The sequence below is a fragment of the Somniosus microcephalus genome, chromosome 7, assembly GCF_052327205.1.
Source record: "Somniosus microcephalus isolate GS21.2 chromosome 7, FLI_Smic_1.0, whole genome shotgun sequence".
NCBI lineage: Eukaryota > Metazoa > Chordata > Chondrichthyes > Squaliformes > Somniosidae > Somniosus > Somniosus microcephalus.
The window spans coordinates 199,623,384-199,647,061 of NC_140993.1; the positions used below are offsets into that span (position 1 = coordinate 199,623,384).

At 52.4% G+C, this 23,678-nt stretch overlaps 1 long non-coding RNA gene across 1 annotated transcript; it reads right to left on the reverse strand.

Moving 5' to 3' along the window:
• Positions 1-823: 823 nt before the first annotated feature.
• Positions 824-22,298, reverse strand: LOC147115066 (uncharacterized). Its single transcript, XR_015079042.1, has 2 exons — positions 21,480-22,298; positions 824-2,873 (listed from the first exon to the last, which is right to left on the reverse strand). It is a non-coding gene; the product is annotated as an uncharacterized LOC147115066 (long non-coding RNA).
• Between the last annotated feature and the right edge of the window lie 1,380 nt (positions 22,299-23,678).

Here is a 23,678-nt window from a genome sequence, read left to right on the forward strand (position 1 = left end):
GTGGTCTGTGCAGAGCCCTTGAAATCAGATGCAAGGCCTTCTCCACTTGCAGCAGCACTCCCTGTCACCTCACCTCACCAACTGTAAATAACTGTAGAAAGAACATAAGAACATAAGAATTATGAGCAGGAGTAGGCCACACAGCCCCCCGAGCCTGCTCCGCCATTCAATAAGATCATGGCTGATCTTCGATCTCAACTCTACTTTCCCGCCCGATCCCCATATCCCTTGATTCACCTGGAGTCCAAAAATCTATCGATCTCAGCCTTGGATATACTCAACGATTCAGGATCCACAGCCCTCTGGGGCAGAAAATTCCAAAGATTCGCAACCCTCTGAGTGAACAAATTCCTCCTCATCTCAGTCTTAAATGGCCAACCCCCTAATTAAGGAGTGTCAATATGGATTTGTAAAAGGCAGATCGTGTTTGACTTATCTAATTGAATTTTTTGATGAAGTAACAGAGAGGATTGATGAAGGGAATGCAATGGATGTTGTCTACATGGATTTTAGGAAGGTGTTTGACAAAGTACCACATAGAAGGCTGGTTAACAAAATTGAGGCTCATGGAATAGGTGGGTCAGTGGCAGCTTGGATATGGAATTGGCTTAAGGACAGAAAACAGTGAGTTGTGGTAAATGGCTGTTTTTCAGACTGGAGGATGGTAGACAGTGGTGTTCCTCAAGAGTCAGTGCTGGGGCCACTGCTTTTTTTGATATATATTGTTACCGCTGAGTTGGAGCCTGAATGTACCAAGTGATATACAAGGTCGACGTATACCCAACCTCAGCTTGATAGAGTAATAAGACTCAGACGACTGTGGTATAATTGAAATGCGAGAGTACACTTTATTTGCAGAGCGCTCTGGGAGAAGTGCTATGCACCCTCGTGCAACCGCCAAGCTTCTCGTTTTACACTCCAAATGCGTTTACCTTTATACACAAATGAAAGGTTAAGCAGATTAATCACAGAAAGGCCTCATGACAGTGTAGCAGTAAAATATTTTAAACAATGTTCAGCAGAACTAGGACTTCTTCGGACTTTTCACCGTGAAATATGATAAGCAGAAATAAAACAATAGCAGACTGTCTGTCCTTGCAAGATAACCGAAGTACAAAACAGGATGCAGCTGGCACTACTCATCCCAGGGTAGCTCAAGGTCCAGTTTTAGCCTGTAACGAATGTCAAGTATCTCGACGAGCTTTGCAAAGTCCTTTAGTACCGAAATTCCCTCCAACAAACCCTCCTTTTGGTCCTGGAGCACGATCCTCTTGCTCCAGGCGACCACCAATCTTCTTTCTTCACAGTGTCGATCTTACAACCACTGACTTAAGGGGGAGTCGGCCGGATTAGCTTTGTCCTCCGTGTGCTGTTCTTCAGGCAATAGCTCGTCTATCATACTGACTGGCATTAACTGTGTCATTGCCATTTTGCAACAAGTTTTTAAGATGGTTAACAGACAGCATATTGCAACACCTATCGCGACAATAATGACCAGCGCATGCATTATCCAGGGGCCCCATCCCGTTAGTCCTAGCCAGTCCAACCATCCCTGCCCGGGATTGGTATGGAGTTTCTTCACTTCATCCCTCATGTGGGTTACTAGTTTTGTGATATTCTCGGAGCTATCTGGGATATAGGTACAACATTCCTGCCCTATCAAGGCACATGTACCCCCCCGCTCCGCTAACAGGTAGTCTAATGCCATCCGGTTCTGTAAGGTAACCGCCCGTATCGCCGTCATCTCATCACTTATTTCTGCCAGTGCCTCCTCGGTGTCATTAGCTACCTTTTCTAACAATGACGCGACAAGCTGGATTTCTTTTATGGCTCTGCCTGTCCCATAAGGAGGGAATAAAATGACGAAATACCGCTCTGTTTCTGTAATTGCCCTTTTGGGGCGATAATGGTAATGATCTGCGATAGAGGACAAGTGGTGGATGTAAGGCACCACATATCCCAAATAGCAGGACCCAGTCCAAGACCGGGGCAGCCACGGGTAGGCTCTGTGACCACATATAAAATAGGTCCCATTATATGCGGTTAGATTGTCGCCTAGTGACTCACGAACCCTCCACCTCCATCTGATTTCCTCCCCTTCCCATGGTCCCTCATTTGTTCTATTGGGGGTTCCGATATGATTTAATTGGAAGAAACCTTGGCCACAGCCTTCGGTGAGATTACATTTTGTTTCATTAACATCTTGGGAACAGTTACTGCGTCCTACTTCTGTGCCTCCAGACACATTCTTCGTTAAACATATTGGCCCCTCCGGCCTACCAACCCCTGAAGTATTAGTAAGGACTAAGGATGGAGGCTGCCTATTCCGATTATAATTAGGCTGGTACCACCCCTGGAAAGTGGTTAGGTCATAACCTGCCAACTTCCATTTGTCTCTGTCACCCTCCTGGTTGTATGAATCTGTATAATCGCCGCTGACGTTCTGGCGCATAACCCATTCTGCCACTTCTGAGGCATTGAACGGGATGGGTCTCAAGGGGATCCCTCCTTTACTATGGGTTGGGATGTGACTACAGACCCAACAGCTGGTCTGTCCCGTTTCCTTAGCATACTCATATGACATATATACAAAAGTATTTACATGTAATTCTCGCTTACATAGCGGTCTTCCCCCGGCTACCGTAACAATGCATATTATCGCAACTAAACATATTACGGTCTCCCTCCTCATCTTTTATTAAACACTGTTGTTCTGGTGTTATTTTAATCTTTCTTTGGCCCTCCCGATAACACTCTTGTATTAACACGTTTAAGTAAAAGCACATAAGCACAAATGATGCAATAAGCCACAAAACAAACGCCCACACAGGCACACAGATCAAAGAATCATACATTAATCAGCCGTTATTGATCTGTAAGACAAGTACAAAGGATGTGTCATTAGTAATTTACCACACACACACCCTCCTTTTGTTCATTGTATCCCACTAGACTCATCTTCCCTTTGCTGAGGTTCTCTACTGGTATTACCATCCCCGGGATTTTCTTCCTGTATTGATGGTTTGGGCTCGACTGAACCCGCCCTTTTCTCGTAAGCCTTCAGTTCACAGAATTCACAGAATTCACAGAAACCCCACAGTGCAGATAGAGGCCATTTCGGCCCATCGAGCCTGCACCGATACATATCCCACCCGATCCCCGTAATCCCTACCCCAACACATATCCCAGTAACCCCATGTATTTAATCCCCCTAGCACTAAGGGTCAATTTTTATCATAGCCAATCAACCTAACCTGCACATCTTTGGACTGTGGGAGGAAACCGGAGCACCCGGAGGAAACCCACGCAAACACAGGGAGAATGTGCAAACTCCACACAGACAGTCACCCGAGGCCGGATTCGAACCCGGGTCCCTGGCGCTGTGAGGCAACAGTGCTAACCACTATGCCACCGTGAGTCCAATGTTTCCAAACCCCCTTCCCTCTTATGTCCAGACAGGCACAGGTGTCTCCACTAATTATAACTTCATACGGCCCGCTCCATTTTGGAGCGAAACCTGGTTTTGCAGGCAACATCTTTACCATGACCTTTGTTCCCGCTGGGGGTACCTCGGGGAGCATATTGAGCCATAGCTCCTCATCTCACTCTCTTTGGTGGTCTCGGACTTCTTTGCGCATCTCTTTTAACTGAGTGCCTAATTCCAAAACGTATCGTCTTAATTTATCTTTTAATGGGCCTATGTCGGTCCCACCTGTTATGATGCCTTCGGGTAATTGCATCGCTCATCCTGTCATTAGTTCATAAGGGGTCAAACCGGTTGTCCGGTTTCTGGTGGCTTGGAGTTTAGTGATTTCTGGTATCCATCTGTCCTGCAGAAATTTATTAATCCTAAAAATGCTCGTATTCCTCTTTTAGTGGTAGGTTCCGGATGTTGGGATATTGTTTGGATCCTTTCTGAGAGCAGGACTTTTTCATCTGGTGTCAGAATGTGCCCTTAATACGTGACACACTTTTTGCAAAATTGAATCTTTGCTTTTGATACGACATACCCTTCCCTTGACAAATGGTTCAAAATGAATTTTGTATCTATTTAACAATCCATCGCTGTTGCCGAGACTGAGCTGAAACCAATAATTCCCCCAATCTCACCAACGTTTGAGTGATAATTTCATCATCCTCTGATGCTTCATCGTATGGCAATTGTTCAAAAGCTTGTTTCATAATTAACATATCCTGCTCTACTTTATCCACAGCTACCTTCGCGTCTTTAGCCGATTTCTCAGCCATCGGGTACATTCTCATTTCGTAATTCATTGCACATTAGTTGACACACACATGAACCATGCAACTTCAATCACAACTTCTAGCTGCAGTCATGATCGCGAGAGAGAGAGAGAGAGAGAGAGAGAGAGAAAGCGTGCAGCCTGTGACCTCGAAGAGGGAAGCACAGACTTTTAAAGGGACAGTACACTGAAGATGAATGAGCACACACTCGGCAGGTTTTTTTATTATTCTTAACTACATCTTACACTCTCAATCACTTTCCTTTAATTACCATTCATATCTCATTCATGAGTCCTGGAGAAACTTTACTGTCCAGTACAATATTTAAGATAGAAAACATAGATCAAACGTTCTCACTTGATCCAAGTTATTAACACTTTTTTATTTATCATTATTTTAGAGGATATTTTATTTTCCCAAAAGTAACCCAATATATATATTGCTTGAGTCCATTTCGTCATTTCAAAATTATCCCAAAATCCAAACAGCAGTATTATTGTACCAGCAGGTTTTATCGATGTTCAATTTCATTTCTATCAATTTATCCTCCATTTCCAATTTCAGAAACAAGTAATTCTCAGGCTAGGGCCTAGAAATTCAGTTTTGCCATTTTTGGGGCGCTAACGTTAGCGCCCGCCCGACTTTAGCGCCCGCCCCAAAGTTGCGCCCCCTTCGCCGAAATTCAGTTGCTTCGCCCTAAGAGGTTGCTGGAGCGCTAAAAGAGGCGTTACACGACTATCTTTAGGCGCTAAGCCGGCGGTGCAGAGGGAGAGCGCCGAGGCGGGGCGCAGCGCGGGTGCGGTCATTTTTTGATTGACAGCAGACCCCGTGGCGCCGGCCAGCTCTTAAAGGGGGAAGGGACGATTTGGTCTGCTGCCACGCCCTGCACACTGCAGCTTTCAAACTAGGCCTCAACACTGCTGCTGAGGCCAAGGAGCCATGGCAACGCATGATAAGGCCCGTGAGCGTGCCCTGCGCTTCTCAGAGCGTGATCTGGATATCATGCTGACAGCATTGGAGAAGAGGCGCAGGATCTTGTTCCCAGACAATGGCAGGAATCCCACCCACCGCGTCTACACCAAAGCCTGGAGGGAGATCGCCACCAGGGTGTCGTCCTACGGCGATGCCCCCAGGGACAAGGTGCAATGTCGGAAGAAATACAATGACCTGACCAGGATTGTCAGGGTGAGTACCCTTTCCACTCTCCTCCTCATTCTTGCATGTACACCTGACATGATGGGCAAAGGGACCTGAAAGGCCTAATGGGCAGCCCTCAGCCAGCAGCTTTGGGACAGTCATGAGCATCAATTGCACATTCTGCACTTTACACACTGGCCAAGCTATTCCACCATGGGAGGCAGTGCACACTAGATCAGGGCTACACTCTGGCCAAGCTATTCCACCATGAGAGGCAGCGCACACTAGATCAGGGCTACACTCTGGCCAAGCTATTCCACCATGAGAGGCAGCGCACACTAGATCAGGGCTACACTCTGGCCAAGCTATTCCACCATGAGAGGCAGCGCACACTAGATCAGGGCTACACTCTGGCCAAGCTATTCCACCATGAGAGGCAGTGCACACTAGATCAGGGCTACACTCTGGCCAAGCTATTCCACCATGGGAGGCAGTGCACACTACGTCACGGCTACACACTGTACTTAGAGCCCATCCTTTCTCTTGCAGGCTAAACTTGCGAATAATCGCAAGCGCCGCGACATCACCGGGGGAGGCCGCGCCAAGTTCCAGAAGCTCACTCCCCTGGAGGAGCGCGTGAGTGGCCTCATGGGAGGCCACGTGATTGTGCCCAGAGCGTGCGGAGAAGCCGACCCTCCGCTGCCCGGCAATGGTAAGGACCTCGCCTTTTGGCCCTCTCTCGTCACACTTGCGCATCCGAGCTACCTCCTTTGCCACTGTGCCACCAATGCGCTGAATGCCACCAGTCATGACTCCCTCGCTGACGCCCTCTCCTCACTCTGAAGCTACTCTTGTGCCTTCCTGCTTTCAGCTGGTGACGAAGAGCTCCCCGAAGCTGCCAGTGACAGCCCCTCCGAACAGGAGGAGGAGGAGGAGGAGGAGGAGGAGGAGGAGGAAGAGCAACCCGGACCATCAGGGGAGGACTCAGGTCCCGCAGCAGAGGGCGAAGTGTTGGACACGTCTTCCCTGGACGAGAGCCTGGAGCAACTTTCGGAGGGGAGTGCAGCTGCTGGGACCAGTGGCGTCCAGCCACCCAGGAGGGCTGCGGGTGGGCCGCGGCCTTCCCCCAGAGGGGGGAAGGATCGGAGGGGAGTGCAGTTGCTGCGGACATTCGGCGCCAGCAACGTGCCAAGGGTCGCCTAGCTCGGACCCCTGCTCCCCAGCGGGAGAGTCCCACCTCCAGTCCGGCCACCTTCACCTCGGAGGAGGTGCGCCAGCTGGACCAAATGGCCGAGGATTCGGACCGCTGCCACACAGAGCTCATGCAGGTGGTGGGACGGGTGCCTGAGGCCATCGAGTCGCTGGCGACCAGTGTGCGGTAGTTTGGGGCATCAAATGCCGAGAGTGGCCGGATGATGATGGAGGTAGTGGAACGGATGCCTCCGGCGATGGAGTCGCTGGCTGATGCCGTCAGGTCAGTGGCGGATGTGATGCGGGCGCAGACCAGGGCAACAGGGGCACTCACTGCTGCCACACGCGCTGCCTCAGCCAGGCATCGCCAGGACACCCGCCGCGCTGCAGCAGCACAGCGATCCGCCCTTCGGCTGATTGGTGCGGATCGTGCAGTGCGTGCCCGGGCGAGTGCCAGCGTGCGACATCACCAGCCAGCGACTCCAATACGCCAGCTTGCCCACATTGCGCCATCGGTCGCCGCCACTCCCCCAGTGGAGCATCAACGGCAAGCGGCTGGAGCTGATGGTGGCCATGCACATGTGCGCCAATCAACAGCCGGCCCCTCGAGGCCCAAAGCCCGTGTAGGCCGCCCCCCAAGGCCATCTGGCGGAAGGACATCTGACCCTCAGGCGCCTTCCCCCAGCCTCGCAGCAGCCACTGGGCAGAGCTTGCGGAGGAGCAGCAGGCCGGGCAGGGGCGCCAAAAGGCTGGACAAGGTCTCGCCCTCGCGGGCCACTAAGTAGAGGGTGTGGCCAGCTTTCATTTTATATGGCGGTGGACATCTTTATTTTGCCCATGGTTGTTTTGTTTATGGGTATGTTTTTTGCGTTAAGGCTGAGGTTGAGGCCTGGTTTGTTCAAATGTGGAGTTACTCCTCCCCAGGTTGTGGGAGTGAGTCGTTTGTTGCACTTTTTGTGGGGGCCGTTGATTGTTTTTGGGATTCATGTGGGAAGGGGTTTCATTTTTGTCAAATATAAATTTATCTTTATTCAGACAGTGTCCATGGTTGTTCTTGTTAGTCTTTGTTACCTTCGCCGGCTGAGGGCTTGCGGAGCGGCTGCATTCATCTTGCTTCATGGCCACAAGGCATTCCCTGACAGGGGGCTTAGAAGTTACGTTCAATAAGCTGGCGACGGACGGCCCTTGGACCTTGTCGCTCCCTCCTGGGAACGTACTCCTCCTCCTCCTCCTCCTCCTCCTGCTCCTCCTCCTGAGGTGGTGGTCCAACGTCAGGTGGCAGTGCCTGAATCCTGTGGAGAGCCAGGTTGTGTAGCATGCAGCAAACTACGACAAATTGGGAGACCCGTTGCGGCGAATACTGCAGAGATCCACCGGAACGATCAAGGCAGCGGAACCGCTGCTTGAGGACCCCAATAGTTTGCTCGATGATGTTTCTGCTCCTTTGATGGCTCTCGTTGTATGCCTCTTCAGCAGCGGTCCTGGGCGCGCGGAGCGGGGTCATGAGCCAGGTACACAAAGGATAGCCTTTGTCCCCGAGTAGCCATCCTCTTGGGGGAGGCTGTGCCTCGAACATGTCATGCACAGTACTCTGCCGCAGGATAAAGGCATCGTGGCAGCTGCCTGGAAAGCAGGCATTGACAGCCAGGATGCGCTGCTTGTGGTCACACACCAGCTGCACATTGAGAGAATGGTAGCCCTTCCGGTTGCGATACTGCTCGCCATGCTCCAGAGGTGCCCGCAAAGCCACATGCGTACAGTCAATGGCGCCCTGCACCAAGGGGAAGGCCGCGAGTCTAACAAATCCCACTGCACGCTGATGCTGGCTCTCCAGGGCCATGGGGAAGGAGATGAATTGGCGTCTCCTTCTGAAAAGGGCATCAGTCACCTGGCGGATGCAGCGATGCACGCCGAACTGGGATATGTTCGCTATGTCCCCAACAGCGGATTGGAAGGAGCCGGTGGCATAGAAGTTCAATGCCACCGTCACCTTCACTTCCACCGACAGAGACGTCCTGCACCTGAGCTTTGGACGCAGATCTCTGCGAAGCAGGTGGCAGATCTCTGCAACCACCTCCTTTCGGAATCTCAGCCTTCTTACACATCGCGCGCCACTCATGGTGAGGTAGGAGCGCTGCTGGCGGTATACCCTGACTGGGTAAGGCCTATGTTGCCGACGCCTGTTGCCCCCTCTGCCTCTAGCCAGGGCTGCCCCTCTGACCCCGCGTCTGCGAGCCCTACGCACATGGCGCTGAAACTCCGCGTTGGCACCCCATGCAGCCCCCATCAAATGCTGGCAAACAGTCAAATTTCCAACAGGGCACTTGCAGCGCTTTGGCCTGAGTCCAAAAATACCTGAGCTATTGCTGCACGAAACCAGTTAGCTCTCCTCCTTGTTGTGTATCCAGAAATCCGTTGCACAAGAGTGTTTGCTGCAAAATGGCTGCCCTTTATACTGCAGGGTACGTGCCCTTTAATTTGCGCTCCCCGGGGCCCGCGTCGGCTGTGTTGCGTTCCATTTTACAAACGCTCTGGCTGCCAGCCGCACAATGGGGCGGTCCGACTGAAGTTTGGAATCGGGGCGCGCAAAGGGCGTTGCACGAGGATGTGACGTCATTTTCTGCGCGCGCAGCCGGGCGGGCGCTAAACTTTACGCCGGCGCTAAGGGTCCACTTAATTTGGGGCGAGGCGCAAACTGCGCTGCGCCTGGGCGCTACACGCATAGCGCCCGAAATTCACTTCTCTTAAGGCGCTAACTGCTGGCGCAACCAACTGAATTTCTAGGCCTAGGTAGCTTACACAGGCCTAGAAATTCAGTATAGCCACTTTTGGGGCGGTAAAGTCGGGCGGGCGCTAAAGTTTGCGCCCGCTGGAAAGTGGAGGCCACTTCGCCGATATTCAGTAGCTTTGGCCAAGGAGTTTGCTCGAGCGCTAAAACTGGCGTTGCACCCCTATCTTTAGGCGCTAAGCCGGCGGTGCAGACTGATACCGCCGAGGCCGGGCGCAGCGCAGGTGCGGTCATGTTTTGATTGACAGCAGACACCCTGGCGCCGGCCAGCTCTTAAAGGGGGAAGGGTCGACTTGGTCTGCTGCCATGCCCTGGATACTGCAGCCCTCCAGCTAGGCCTAAACACTGCTGCTGGAGAGAAATAGCGCCAGCAAGGATGCAGAGGGCCCGTGAGCGAGCGCAGCGCTTCTCTGCCCATGATTTAAAGGTGCTGGTTAGGGCTTTGGAGGGGAGAAGAGATATCTTGCTCCCGGACAGTGGCAAGAAGGCTCCCAAGAGGCTGCACAGGAGAGCCTGGAGGGAAATCGGCCAGAGGGTCACAGCCAACAGCGATGTCCCCAGGACTGGTGACCAATGCCGGAAAAAGTTTAACGACCTCACTCGGTTGGTCAGGGTGAGTACCCTTTCCAGTGTCCTCCTCATCCTTGCATGTGCACCTCACATTATGGGCAAAGGGACCTCAAAGGCCTAATGGCCAGCCCTCCTCCAGCAGCTATGGCACTGGCATGAACATCAATAGCACTTTCTGCACTTTACACACTGGCCAAGCTATTCGACCATGGGAGGCAGTGCACACAACAACAGGGCACCACACTGGCCAAGCTATTCCACCATGGGAGGCAGTGCACACAACAACAGGGCACCACACTGGCCAAGCTATTCCACCATGGGAGGCAGTGCACACAACAACAGGGCACCACACTGCACTTAGTAGCCGTCCTTTCTCTTGCAGGCCAAGCTGGCCGAGAATCTGAAGAGCCGGACTGTCACCGGGGGAGGCCGTGCCCAGTTCCAGGAGCTCAGTGACCTGGAGGAGCGCGTGGGTTGACTCATGGGTGCCCGGGTGATTGGCCCCGTTGCAATTGGAGATGCCGACCCTGTGCTGGGCCCCAATGGTAAGGACATGACCGTTTGGACCTCTCTCGTTCCCCTTGCGCTTCAGATCTACATCCTTTGCCACTGTCCGACCAATGCGCATAATGCCACCACTCATGCCTCCCTCGCTGACGCCCTGTCCTCACTCTAAAGCTACTCTTGTGCCTTCCTGCTTTCAGCTGGTGTGGAGGAGGTCCCTGAAGCTGCGAGTGTCAGTCCCTCGGAAGAGGAGGACGACGAGGAGCAAGAGGAAGGCGGCACATCGGGGGAACCCTCATCCGCGCCAGGGGATGGCAATGGAGGGGACACGTCTTGCCTGGAGGAGAGCCAGGGGGAAGTGTTGCAGGGGGGTGTAGCTCCTGTGCCCAGTGGCGTCCAGCCACGCGGGAAGGGTCGGGCAGCACGGCGGCCTTCTCCCCAGAGGGGGGAAGTGTTGCAGGGGAGTGTAGCTCCTGTGCCCAGTGGCATCCTGCCACGCGGGAAGGGTCAGACAGCTCGGCGGCCTTCTCCCCAGAGGGGGGAAGTGTTGCAGGGGAGTGCAGTTGCTGGGCCCAGTGGCGTCCAGCCACGCGGGAAGGGTCGGCCAGCTCGGCGGCCTTCTCCCCAGAGGGAGAGTCCGGCCTCCAGTCCGGAGACGGTCCTCGCCCAGGAGGTGCGCCTCCTTGATCAAATGTCCGCGGACTCGGATCGTCGCCACACCGAGTTCATGGGGGTTGTGGCACGGTTGCCTGAGGCCATTGAGTCCCTGGCTCATAGTGTGGCCGATTTCGGGGCCTCACAGGCCAGGGGTTTCGACCAACTCGTGGCAGCACAGGCCAGGGGTCTCGAACAATTCGGGGCATCACAGGACGCGAGTCGGGCAGAATTCAGGGCATCACAGGACGCGAGTCGGTCCGAATTCAGGGCAGCACAGGCAGCGAGTGGAGAGTTGACGAGTGGTGCCGTGCAGTCACTGGCTGGTCTGATGCAGGCACAGACCAGGGCAGTACGGGCACTCACTGCTGCCACACTCGCTGTGTCACGCACGCATCGCCAGGGCACCCGCCGCGCTGCTGCAGCACAGCGGTCTGGCCTTCACCAGATTGCTGCGCTTGCTTCAGTGCCAGCCCGGCCGACTGCCAGTGTCTCTGGCGACCAGCGAGCGCCTGGCATCAGCCAGCTTGCCCCCATTGCTGCAGCCGCCACTGCCACTCCCCCAGCAAAGCTGCGACGAGCTGCTGGAGAGACTGATGCTGCCCAGCCACAGCTGCAGCAGTCAGCAGACGGCCCCTCCAGGGCCGGAGCTCGTCTAGGCCGACCCCCAAGGGCATCTGCCATCACGCATTGTGCCCCTCAGGAGCCTTCCCCCAGCCTTGCAACACCCACAGGGCCCAGGTTGAGGCGGAGCAGCAGGTCGGCCAGGGGCCGGAAAAGCCTGGACAAGGATTCGCCCTCTCGGCACACAAAGTAGAGTGTGTTGCCAAATGTTTTTTTATATGGGGGTGTTTGTGTTCTGTATGGGGGGGGTTTATTTTGGTAAGGCCGAAGATGAAGGCAACTGTTTTTTTATATGGGGGTGTTTGTGTTCTGTATGGGGGGGTTTGTCTTGGTAAGGCCGAGGATGAAGGCCATTTGGATGGACAAGTTTTGTTATTCCTCCCCAGGTTGTGGGAGTGACATATGTTTCTGACTGTTTTTTGGGGGTCTTGTCTGTTTTTGGGTTTCATGTGGGAAGGGCCCTGAGTTTGTTCAATAAAGCTTTTTATTTATTCAGCTTGTCCATGTGTGATGTTTCAAGTGGTTGTTGCGTTAACCGGCTAAGGGCTTGCGGAGCGGCTGCATTCATGTGCCTTCATTGCCACAAGCCATTCCCTGACAGGGGGCCTAGAAGTGTCGTTCAATAAGCCGCCGACGGACGGCCCTTGGACCTTGTGGCTCCCTCCTGGGCTGGTACTCCTCCTCCTCCTCATGGTCCTCCTGCTCGTCCTCCTGAGGTGGTGGTCCAACGTGAGGTGGCAGTGCCTGAGTCCTGCGGATAGCCAGGTTGTGCAGCATGCAGCAAATGACGACGAACTGGGAGACTCTATCCGGCGAATACTGTAGAGATCCGCCGGAACGATCCAGGCAGCGGAACTGTTGCTTGAGGACGCCAATCGTTTGCTCTATGATGTTCCTTGTGGCTTGATGGCTTTCGTTGTATGCCTCCTCAGCAGGGGTCCTGGGCGCGCGGAGCGGGGTCATGAGTCATGTACACAAAGGATAGCCTTTGTCCCCGATAAGCCATCCTCTTGGGGGAGGCTGTGCCTGGAACATGTCAGCCACAGTAGTCTGGCGCAGGATAAATGCATTGTGGCTGCTGCCTGGAAAGCGGGCATTGACAGCTAGGATGCGCTGCCTGTGGTCACACACCAGCTGTACATTGAGGGAATGGTAGCCCTTCCGGTTGCGGTAATCCTCGGCATTGTCGATAGGTGCCCGCATAGCCACATGCGTGCAGTCAATGGCGCCCTGCACCATGGGGAAGTCGGCGATCCTTGCAAATCCGACTGCACGCTGCTCCTGCCTCTCTAGGGTCATGGGGAAGGAGATGAATTGGTGTCTCCTTGCGAAAAGGGCATCGGTGACCTGCCGGATGCAGCGATGCACGGCGAACTGGGAGATGTTCGCTATATCCCCAGCAGCGGCTTGGAAGGAGCCGCTTGCATAAAAGTTCAGAGCCACCGTGACCTTCACTTCCACCGACAGAGACGTCCTGCACATCAGCTGTGGACGCAGATCTCTGTGAAGCAGCTGGCAGATCTCTGCAACCACCTCCCTTCTGAAGCGCAGCCTCTTAACACAATGCACGGCAGTCATGGTGAGATAGGACACCTGCTGGCGGTATTCCCTGAGTGGGTAAGGCCTACGTTGCCGACGCCTGATGGCCCCTCTGCGTCTAGGCATGGCTGCCCCTCTCACACAGCGTCTGCGAGCCCTTCGCACATAATGCTGGAACTGAGGGTTGGAACCCCATGCAGCCCCCATAATATACTTGCAAACAGTGAAATCACAATGAGTCAAATTTCCAAGCTCTGGCCAGAAGCCAAAAATACCTCTCCTATGTTGGGCCAAATCAGTAAGGTCTCTTCCTTGGTCTCTGTCCAGAAATCCGTAGCACTAAAGTCATTGCAGCAAAATGGCTGGCCTTTATAGTTCAGCCTAAGTGCCCTTTAATTAGTGCTCCCCGAGGCCCGCAGGGCCTCTGCTGCGTTCCACTTCACAGTTCTTAACAGCGCCACGCCCACATTGGGCGGGCGCCACTGAAGTTCCGGTTTGGGGCGCACAAACGGCGTTGCACGACAAAATGACGTCATAAGCTGCGCGCGCAGCTGAGCGCGCGCAAACACTTTGCGCCGGCGCTAAATGTCAACTGAAGTTGGGCGTAGGCGCAGATCGGTCTGCGCCCGGGCGCCAAGTGCCTAGCGCTCGAAATCTACTCCTCTTATGGCGCTAACGGCTGGCGAACGCAACTGAATTTCTAGGCCACAGTGTTTTAACATTAGTGACAGAAGTGCTGCAATTAGTTTACAAGGTAACTTCCATATAACAAAAGAAAGAAGAGACTCCATTGTGACTCTGCTTAGAGCCCAAGGTTAAGTTATCAAATCATAAATTCCTTCTGTCACTGGGGAAATATTAACTTAAAATTAAGAAACTTAAATTATTTAACGTGGCCTAGAAATTCAGTATAGCCAGTTTTGGGGCGGTAAAGTCGGGCGGGCGCTAAAGTTTGCGCCCGGCGCAAAGTCGAGGGCACTTCACCGATATTCAGTAGCTTCGCCCTAAGAGGTTGCTGGAGCGCTAAAACTGGCGATGCATGACTATCTTTAGGCGCTAAGCCGGCGGTGCTGAGGGATAGCGCCGAGGCCGGGCGCAGCGCAGGTGCGGTCATTTCTTGATTGACAGCAGACACCGTGGCGTCGGGCAGCTCTTAAAGGGGGAAGGGTCGACTTGGTCTGCTGCAACGGCCTGCACACTGCAGCCTTCCAGCTAGGCCTGAACACTGCTGGTGGGCAGAAGGAGCCATGGCAATGGTAAAGAAGGCCCGTGAGCGTGCCCTGCGCTTCTCAGCCCATGACTTGAAGGTGATGGTGACGGCCTTGGAGAAGAGACAGCACATCTTGTTCCCGGACACTGGCAGGAAGCCTCCCACCAGCGTCTATTGGAAAGCCTGGAGGGAGGTCGCCCGCAGGGTGTCGGCCACCGGCGATGCCCCCAGGGACAATGTCCAATGCCGGAAGAAGTTCAATGACTTGACCAGGATTGTCAGGGTGAGTACCCTTTCCAGTCTCCTCCTCATCCTTGCATGTACACCTGACATGATGGGTGTAGGGTTTTTTTTCCTGCTCTCTTGCCCGTTCTGGCCTCCTGCCAGGCTTCGTGCAAGAATTACCCTTGAGTGGTTCGACCCACTCCCCCTACGGTTCTAGACCTTGGACTTAGATGCAGAGAACAGTAGTGCAGAGAAAAGGACTCAATAGACCAGGCTGAATAGCACGAAATGGATGCTTTTATTTTTAAACAGTTTGGAGCATTACAAAATACATGTCATAGGCACAGATTAAAGCAACTACAATCATGCACAAATTTATGAACTTGACTCTATGGAAATGGGGAACACACGGCACGTCGTAAAAGGGGAAACACATTACGATTTCCCTTAACTCCCTCCCCTATACCTAAACTAAGTTTCGACCTGGGGAACCTGGGATCATGCTCACCACTCTCGAAATCGCGAGAAAGGGGGGTTCGCAGCCTTTTTGGCACCGCTTTCCGTCGTCACGTGGATTTGGAAACTTCTGGCGCAGTCGATATTCTCTCTCTCTCTCTCTCTCTCGAGGCGATGGGGTAGACACAGCCTCGATGAGCGCTCGTCAAGGTTGAGATCCACTAAGCCTGTTTGGGTTCATGGAGCAGACCCAGATGCAGGCTATGCACATGGGAGAATCTTGTGGCCTAGATCGCCAGTCCTCCAGAGGGTTTCTTCTCCGTCGGCCTGGGTCGTCGATGACCTCCCGACCCCAGTACCCGGGCCACCCTCGTCGTCTTCTCGTCGTGGCCGAGCCTTGTTTGGCTGAACACCGACCACGTTGTCCTTTTACCGAAACCGTCCATCTTTAAAAAGACAAAAACATTTTCATCGATTCTGCATCTGCCGAAGTGGAAGGGGCGCCGATCCTGGCCCCGTCCGAAGAAGTTGAAGAAGCCCAAGAAGAAGAAGCAGCCGCCGTCCAGTCAAGTGAAGTTGTTCAAGTAACCCGAAGTCCGAAGTAACTTAGATGGACTTTCAATCCATAGTTATACTCTTTTGGAACAGTCTTATCTCCCGCCAAATCATAGTCCTGTCTTTGTATTAATTTTTGGCGGGCAGAAATCTCTGCAGGGGTGCTTTGTCTTGTAACAGAGCCGGTGATAACTTAAACTGGCCTTCCTGGCCGATAATGTCTTTTAATGTCTTTTGCATTGTCACCGCGGCTCGGCTCGCATATTGATCGGTCCGGAGATTTTCCTTGATGGCTGCTAAACGGTTTTTCCTTTGTACAATAAATGGGTATGAGTGATTTTGCATTGTCCGCCCATATCCTGATGGGCCCCATCCTGTACTTGTAATCCATTGAATATGTATGCTGTTCCTCTGAGTTTCGGTTCCCAGATACTGGCTTTCGCGGGCTCACTGTCTTCAATCCACAAGCCTGTCTGGCTTGCAGTAACAGAAATAAAATGGTTCAGAAACTGATCACGGGGCCTGGCGGCCATTTTGTATGCCCTTTTATCAAAGGTTTTTCTGTGCAAGCTTACTTTGGTCAACAAACAGTCTTATTTTATCCAGTTTTTCTTGCGTGATTTTTGCTGAAAATTGCGAATCTTACATGGGCAAAGGGACCTGAAAGCCCTAATGGCCAGCCCTCAGCCAGCAGCTATGGGACAGTCATGAACATCAATTGCACATTCTGCACTTTACACCATGGGAGGCAGTGCACACCACATCAGGGCTACACACTGGCCAAGCAATTCCACCATGGGAGGCAGTGCACACCACATCAGGGCTACACACTGGCCAAGCAATTCCACCATGGGAGGCAGTGCACACCACATCAGGGCTACACACTGGCCAAGCTATTCCACATGGGAGGCAGTGCACACCACATCAGGGCTACACACTGGCCAAGCTATTCCACCATGGGAGGCAGTGCACACCACATCAGGGCTACACACCGTACTTACAGGCCGTCCTTTCTCTTGCAGGCAAAACTTGCAAACAACCGAAGGCACCAGGAGGAGACCGGGGGAGGCCACCCCCAGATCCAGGAGCTCACTCCCCTGGAGGAGCGCGTGAGTCACCTCATGGGAGCCCGGGTGATTGGGCCCGTCGCCTGTGGAGATGCCGACCCTCTTCTGGGCCACAATGGTAAGGACATCACCTTTTGGACCTCTCTCGTCGCACTTGCGCACCCGATCTACCTCCTTTGCCACTGTCCAACCAATGCGCTGAATGCCACCAGTCATGCCTCCCTCGCTGATGCCCTCTCCTCACTCTAAAGCTACTCTTGTGCCTTCCTGCTTTCAGCTGGTGACGAGGAGCTCCCTGAAGCTGCCAGTGACAGCCCCTCCAAAGAGGAGGAGGAGGAGGAGGAAGAGGAAGGCGGACCATCAGGGCAGCACTCAGGTCCGGCTGCAGATGCCGAAGTAGTGGACACGTCTTCCCTGGAGGAGAGCCTGGAGGAAGTGTCAGAGGGGAGTGGAGCTGCTGGGACCAGTGGCGTCCAGCAACCCAGGAGGGCTGCGGTTGGTCCGCGGCCTTCCCCCCAGAGCGGGGAAGGATCGGAGGGGAGTGCAGTTGCTGGGCCCAGTCGCCGCCGGCAACGTGGCAAGGGTCAGGCAGCTCGGCCCCCTGCTCCCCAGCGGGCGAGTCTGGACTCCAGTCCGGGCACGTTCAACTCAGAGGAGGCGCGCCACCTCGATCAAATGGCCCAGGATTCGGATCGCCGGCACACCGAGCTGATGGGGGTAGTGGCACGGATGCCTGAGGCGATCGAGTCCCTGGCTAGCAGTGTGCGTGAGTTCGGGGCCTCACATGCCGTGAGTGGCCGGCTGATCAGTGATGCCGTCCAGACAGCGGCTGCTCTGTTGCGGTCGCAGACCAGGGCAACAGGGGCACTCACTGCTGCCACACGCGCTGCATCAGCCAGGCATCGCCTGGACACCCGCCGCGCTGCAGCAGCACAGCGGGCTGCCCTTCGGCAGATTGGTGCGCATGCTGCAGTGCGGGCCCGGGCGAGTGCCAGCGTGCCACATCACCAGCCAGCGCCTCCCATCCGCCAGCTTGCACACATTCCTCCAGCCGTCACCGCCACTCCCCCAGTGGAGCCTCAACGGCAAGCAGCTGCGAATGATGTTGGCCAGGCACAGCTGCGCCAATCACCAGCCGGCCCCTCGAGGGCCAAACCCCGTCTAGGCCGCCCCCCAAGGGCATCTGCCGGAAGGACATCTGACCCTCAGGAGCCTTCCCCCAGCCTCGCAGCAGCCACTGGGCAGAGCTTGCGGAGGAGCAGCAGGCCGGGCAGGGGCCCCAAAAGGCTCGACAAGGTCTCGCCCTCACGGCCCAATAAGTAGACGGTGTGGCCAAGTGTTATTTTATATGGCGATGGCTATGTTTCTTTTGGGGATGGTTGTTTTGTTTCTGGGGATGTTTTTTGGGTTAAGGCCGAGGATGAAGGCCATTTTTGTCCAAATGTTCAGTTATTCCTCCCCAGGTTGTGGGAGTGAGTCATTTGATGTACTGTTTTTTGGGGCCGTTGAATGTTTCTGGGTTTCATGTGGGAAGGGGTTTCATTTGTTTAAAATAAAGATTTATCTTTATTCAGAGAGTGTCCATGTTTGTTGTTGTAAGTGTTTGTTGCCTTCGCCGGCTGAGGGCTTGCGGAGCGGCTGCGTTCATGTTCCTTCATGGCCACAAGGCATTCCCTGACAGGGGGCTTAGAAGTGACGTTCAATAAGCCGCCGACGGACGGCCCTTGGATCTTCTCGCTCCCTCCTGGGATGGTACTCCTCCTCCTCCTGCTCCTCCTCCTCATGCTCCTCCTGCTCCTCCTCCTGAGGTGGTGGTCCAACGTGAGGTGGCAGTGCCTGAGTCCTGCGGAGAGCCAGGTTGTGCAGCATGCAGCAAACTACGACGAATTGGGAGACTCGGTCCGGCGAATACTGCAGAGATCCGCCGGAACGATCCAGGCAGCGGAACCGCTGCTTGAGGACGCCAATTGTTTGCTCGATTATGTTCCTGCTCGCTTGATGACTCTCGTTGTATGCCTCTTCAGCAGGGGTCCTGGGCGCACGGAGCGGGGTCACGAGCCAGGTACACAAAGGATAGCCTTTGTCCCCGAGAAGCCATCCTCTTGGGGGAGGCTGTGCCTCGAACATGTCACGCACAGTTGTCTGCCGCAGGATAAAGGCATCGTGGCTGCTGCCTGGAAAGCGGGCATTGACAGCTAGGATGCGCTGCTTGTGGTCACACACCAGCTGCACATTGAGGGAATGGTAGCCCTTCCGGTTGCGGTAATCCTCGGCATGCTCCACAGGTGCCCGCAAAGCCACATGCGTACAGTCAATGGCGCCCTGCACCAAGGGGAAGGCCGTGAATCTTGCAAATCCCACTGCACGCTGATGCTGCCTCTCCAGGGCCATGGGGAAGGAGATGAATTGGCGTCTCCTTCTGAAAAGGGCATTGGTCACCTGGCGGATGCAGCAATGCACGGCAAACTGGGATATGTTAGCAATGTCCCCAGCAGCGGATTGGAAGGAGCCGGTGGCATAGAAGTTCAAGGCCACCATCACCTTCGCTTCCACCGACAGAGACGTCCTGCTCCTGAGCTTTGGACGCAGATCTCTGCGAAGCAGCTGGCAGATCTCTGCAACCACCTCCTTTCGGAATCTCAGCCTTTTTACACATCGCGCGCCACTCATGTTGAGGTAGGAGCGCTGCTGGCGGTATGCCCTGACTGGGTAAGGCCTATGTTGCCGACGCCTGTTGCCCCCTCTGCGTCTAGCCAGGGCTGCCCCTCTCACACCGCGTCTGCGAGCCCTATGGACATGACGCTGAAACTCAGCGTTGGCACCCCATGCAGCCCCCATAATATGCTGCCAAACAGTCAAATATCCAAGAGGCCACTTGCAACGCTCTGGCCTGAAGCCAAAAATATATGAGCTAGTGTTGGCCCAAACCAGAAAGCTCTCTTCCTTGGTCTCTCTCCAGAAATCCGTTGCACAAGAGTGTTTGCTGCAAAATGGCTGCCCTTTATAGTGCAGGGTAAGTGCCCTTTAATTTGCGCTCCCCAGGGCCCGCGTCGGCTCTGTTGCGTTCCACTAAACAAGCGTTCGGGCCGCCGGCCGCACAATGGGGCGGTCCCACTGAAGTTCTGGATCAGGGCGCGCAAAGGGCGTTGCACGAGGATATGACATCATTTTCTGCGCGCGCAGGTGAGCGCGCGCTAAGACTTTGCGCCGACGCTAAATGTCTACTTAATTTGGGGCGAGGCGCAGATCGCGCTGCGCCCGGACGCTACACGCATAGCGCCCGAAATTCACTTCTCTTAAGGTGCTAATGGCTGGCGCAACCAACTGAATTTCTAGGCCAGTATCTTTAAACTTCATTCTAAAGTTGGGTTAACTCCTTTGCAGGATTCTAAGAAGGCGGAACAACACATTATCAAATGCACGCAACTGCGTCAATTCACGTAAATCAAAAAGAACTTTCCCTATCGAAAGACAGTTGTGTTTTCACACTTTAACTAAACACGAACACGGAAGTAATATGGACAAAGACGGGATTTGAGCAAAATTCACAAGCTAAGTATTATTCAATTCGGTCTACACAAATTCACACCAACCAGAATTTCACCATGGCCACAATGAAAGTCTGGTCTTAATAGGTTAATTAACCTCAAAACTCCAATTTATTCCAGATCTTGTAAACATTCAAATTAATTTTCTTCCAAGCACATTGGCAACTGTAACTTTAAGGCAGAAGCCCATCTTTTGTAAAACTATGAACAGACAAATAAAACAAAATAGCACACTCTTGCAGAAAACAGTAAATTACGTCATATTAATTTTCTTATTGTCCTTTCTTCAGATGTCTTTCCAAAATACTGTAAAAACATTGAATATAACTGGAGAAAAATTAGTTTTTCACATTTAAACAAATCAAACTGCTTTGGAAGATTTCACCATAGCAACCACGACTCCAAGGTTAAATCTTAGGCTGAAACTTAATCTTTTGTTAAACAAACTTTTGTTGTTCTTCTCAGTTTTTACACATCAGCTTAATTTAAATTGTAGTTCAAAGATTTTTTCTTCTTGGGGCACAATCTTATTCGCACATTCTTAAAACTTCCAAAATCCAAGACAAGACAAACATTTTTAAGCGCTTTTAACACAGAGAAGTGGGTGGAGCTAAAACATACATAACAGAATCTTTCTTTTAAAGACAGACATTTCAGACAAAAATACTATAACTTCTTAAACATTCATAGTCAGAAAAACAGTCACACTTTAACACACTTTCACACAAACTGAAATTCCAGCATTTTTTTAAGGTTCCTTTCCTCTATCCCAGGGGCACTTGGTCCTAGGGGGGCGTACGGGGGAAGAGGTTCATTATTCCATTGCCTGGACCATCCCCCTTGGTACGCTAATGTCCTTTCTTGTTCTTTATTAATGCTTTCCAAAATTTCTACCTTCTTTCTTAGTTCTGCATTTTCCTGATTTTTAGCTTTGATTAATTCTTGCACTTTCTCAACCTGTTCTATTAATCCAGTCAGTTGATGGACCAAGAGTACCCCTACCTTCTTGGTCCTTTCTTTCTTCTGCTTATCTAGCCACTCTCTTTGTGCTTCCAATGTCTGTGATACATCCCATCCATCCCTCTGCATTTTCTCAATTAACGAACATCTATCTGTTATGTAACTGTAAATGAGGGAGCCCGGAGGCCCCCTCCTAAAATCCTTACCTGACATCAGTTGCTCGTCCTGAATCACGGTCTCCGAAACCCCCGTTACCTTAACTGGCGGGTGTCGTCACGTGCTAGTGGCAAAGTCTGTCCGGACTCCTTTGCCGAAATTCCCAGCCTTAACCTAAGTTCCTTCTTAAGTTAACCTGAGACCAAAAACTTAATAAATGCAGACGTGCAGATGTCTAGAACCACATAGTGTTTTCTCACATTCCGATGGCCCACTTACTTTGTTCTTTGGATCACTCGAGCACGTTAGCACTTGATCAGGGTGTTTGAGCACTCGGTGACCCTGCTCGCAGCGCCAATTTGTTACCGCTGAGTTGGAGCCTGAACGGACCAAGTGATATACTAGGTCGACGTATATCCAACCTCAGCTTGATAGAGTAATAAGACTCAGACGACTGTGGTATAATTGAAATGTGAGAGTGCACTTTATTTGCAGAGTGCTCTGGGAGAAGAGCTATGCACCCTCGTGCAACCGCCAAGCTTTTCGTTTTACACTCCAAATGTGTTTACCTTTATACACAAATGAAAGGTTAAGCAGATTAATCACAGAAAGGCCTCATGACAGTGTAGCAGTAAAATATTTTAAACAATGTTCAGCAGAACTAGGACTTCTTCGGACTTTTCACCGTGAAATATGATAAGCAGAAATAAAACAATAGCAGACTGTCTGTCCTTGCAAGATAACCGAAGTACAAAACAGGATGCAGCTGGCACTACTCATCCCAGGGTAGCTCAAGGTCCAGTTTTAGCCTGTAACGAATGTCAAGTATCCCGACGAGCTTTGCAAAGTCCTTTAGTACCGAAATTCCCTCCAACAATATAAATGACCTGGATATTGGAATACGGAGTAGAATGTCTAAATTTGCCGATGACACCAAACTTGGGGGTGTGGCAAACAGTGATGATGATACCAATCGACTGCAACAGGACATAGAAAGGCTAGCAGAATGGGCAGACAAGTGGTAGATGGAATTTAATACAGAGAAGTGTGAGGTGATGCATTTTGGCAGAAGGAACAGGGAGAGGAAATATACGCTTAATGGCACAGTTTTAAAGGGTGTGCAGAGACAGAGGGGCCTGGGAGTTAATGTGCATAGGTCCCTGGAGGTGGCAGGACATATTGAGAGAATAGTTAACAAAGCATATGGGATCTTGGGCTTCATAAATAGCGGTATTGAGTACAAAAGTAGAGAAGTTATGCTGAACTTTTACAAAGCGCTGGTTAGGCCACAACTGGAGTATTGTGCCCAGTTCTGGTCACCACACTTTAGGAAGGATGTGAAAGTCCTTGAGAGACAGACTTTCCAGCTGGCTGCTTGGAGAGAAGGGCTATCCACTGAAGACATGGTTCATGACACCCTTGAGGAGGCCAAGTACTGAGGCCAAGGAGAAATATAATGAAAGGCACATTTCCACCAGATGTGTCATAGAGCAGACAATAGGCATGCTCAAAATGCATTTCAGATGCATTAACAGATCTGGAGGAGCCCTTCAATACGCACCAGCCAGGGTCTCCAGAATCATCGTGGTTTGCTGCGCCCTACACAACATAGTGCAGCAGCGAGGATTAGTGCTGCATGAGGAGCAAGGCACTGAGCGCACAGCCTCTTCAGAGGTGGCGCGTCAGCTGGAAGATGAGGAGGAGGAGGAGCTGGAGGAACCTGCGGTCCAGATCCCATCAGTACCCGAGCACAATGCTGCCCAGGAGGCCAAGGATGGGCTCATCATGGCCAGATTTACTTAATTTTACACATTACACCCATATGGTTGCCACATGCTGTGCCAGGTTGGCACCACCCCATAGCAACACCATAAAGCATCCCTACAATGACCAGGCCATTATCTTTCACACTGACCACCATTGCTAGAGGTAATGTGATGTACGAAATCATGGACTGAAAGAAATAATAGTCTGTTACAGGTTCCCTAGATCAGCAGTTTGCCTAAGATGATGACACAGAAAGATTCCAATCATGGCAGAAAAATAGTTGTACAGAGAGCTGAATTACGAGGTCAGAACACAAAAACAGACCTTGGAGTGAGCAGAAGGGATGCAGCAAGGAGCTGTAGGATAAACAAGCTGTCTACAAGAGGGCAACAACAACTTTAGAACATAGCTAAGGAGGAAAATGACCTCATGAGGCTGGGAGGGGGCTGTCATAGGTAGCCTCTCCCTTGTAATTGGACAAT